We start from the raw sequence: 1,766 nt of genomic DNA, 5'->3' as shown, positions 1-1,766 counted from the left end.
GGGGCGGGGCTTCTTCCTCAGGCAGCCAGCACACTGCTCAGCGCCATTTTCTTCCAGCAAAAAGCAAGGGAAGAAACGCTTATCCTCCTCTCAACTTATGATTTTAGTATCAGAGTGCAAAAAGGGGGGGGGGGAGAGTGTATATTGTGGTATTATAATCTATTATTGATAGATAGATAGATATATATATATATATATAGTCTTGGAAGATCCTGCACTCTCATCAAAAATAATAACGACGGCGGGTGCTCCTAATGACCTGAGAGGCCACCAATATACCACAACAACCACCTAGGTGGAAGGTGCACTCACGCCCAGAAATTAGTCTCTGAAGTCACTTGTAAATTCAGTATATTTTTATTCGGGTTCACTGTTGATGCCGTATTTCATCGACGTTTCGGTCCTTATGCGGACCTTTATCAAGATTGGCACTTAAATCACCTGGACGGCAAGCCAGATCACTGACGTTTCGGTCCTTATGCGGACCTTTATCAAGATTGGCACTTAAATCACCTATACAATCAGAAACAGTTACAATTAATATGTATAAGAACCCAGATTTATTCAACACCAACACCACCAGTGCCTCCCAGGCCCTGAAGACTGTCACAAAAACCAGAAAACGTATTAAAAAGCTGTTTTTTTATATATGTAAAAAAGAGATACTTGGAAATAATCCACGTGTGATGAAAGAGACACCTCCACCGTTAGGACTATCTGTTTAGATAGGCAAATGATTACCTGGACGGCAAGCCAGATCACTCAGATGTGTGGAATGGCCTTCAAAGTTGGCAACATGCCTGATCACATAATGAAGTTAAAAAGCCTATAACGTAGGGGAAGCTGCAAGGCGTAGTCACCTATTAGATAAATAACAGAGTAACTACACCATAAGAAAATACACTAACAACGTCATTTTGGAAAAGATCATACCTAGTTACATGTAGAAATAGCTCATGGCAGCTTGTGGGCTCTGTACATGTGTCAGACACTCAGTCTGTAAGGAGGCACAACAGGAAAAAATAATCACCAACCGTAATCATGTGTCAGAAGGGAGCTGCAGGAGAACCATACTCACTGCTCAAGTGTCCAGAGCCAAATGGAAGCTGCATAAAGTTCAGCCTCAGCTGAGCACTATTTAAGGATCAACCACAGGAAGTGCCAATTAGGGAGATTAGTATAAACCCAGTCTCTCATTAACTGATCACCTCTCAGATAACTAACTCAGACCAACTGGGAAAAACGTTACAGGGTTCACAGGACAGGCAGTGGCTATCGCTAACGCACGGCTACTTAAATGAGTGTATTTTAACGATTTAGAAGGGCAACTGCCGGAGACGCGTCTTTTGCGTTCCACCGACCGGAACACCATGCGTTCCATTCCGCGGAAGTGGCGCTGGCCGGAAGTCTCTGCGTTCCACTCGCGGAAAGAACCGTAATTAGGCTTATCCACTGGCTAATGTTTAAAGGAGGTGTACAACCTAAAGGGGGGTGTTCTCAGAGAATGAACACTCCCCCAGGTGGAATCATCAATGTACAGGTTCACTCATAGCTCACAGGGACTCGGAGGTATACCGGAGGTCTCCTCACGTATAATCCTGGATTAACCTATGTGTAGCCTGTCAATCACCACAGAAGAAAAAGAGTGCAAATGTAAATAATGATCCATAATATGAAATGTCAAAAATGTCAAAAATGACATAAGAGGGCACCAGATCAAATGACCACAACTCACCCTACGCATACAAACTAACATATATCTGATC

General features: G+C 43.3%; 1 long non-coding RNA gene across 2 annotated transcripts; it reads right to left on the bottom strand.

The window, feature by feature from the left end:
- Positions 1–338: 338 nt before the first annotated feature.
- On the bottom strand, positions 339–1,116 carry LOC135057913 (uncharacterized). Of its 2 annotated transcripts, none has more exons than XR_010244458.1 (4): positions 1,079–1,116; positions 934–997; positions 742–860; positions 339–441 (listed from the first exon to the last, which is right to left on the bottom strand). It is a non-coding gene; the product is annotated as an uncharacterized LOC135057913 (long non-coding RNA). The 2 variants fall into 2 exon arrangements; XR_010244457.1 differs by lacking the exon at positions 339–441 and adding an exon at positions 459–513.
- Positions 1,117–1,766: the final 650 nt, after the last annotated feature.

This window comes from Pseudophryne corroboree, chromosome 3, assembly GCF_028390025.1.
Source record: "Pseudophryne corroboree isolate aPseCor3 chromosome 3, aPseCor3.hap2, whole genome shotgun sequence".
Lineage (NCBI taxonomy): Eukaryota > Metazoa > Chordata > Amphibia > Anura > Myobatrachidae > Pseudophryne > Pseudophryne corroboree.
Note: the sequence above shows the minus strand (reverse complement) of the source record. Positions and strands in the feature narration are given on the sequence as shown.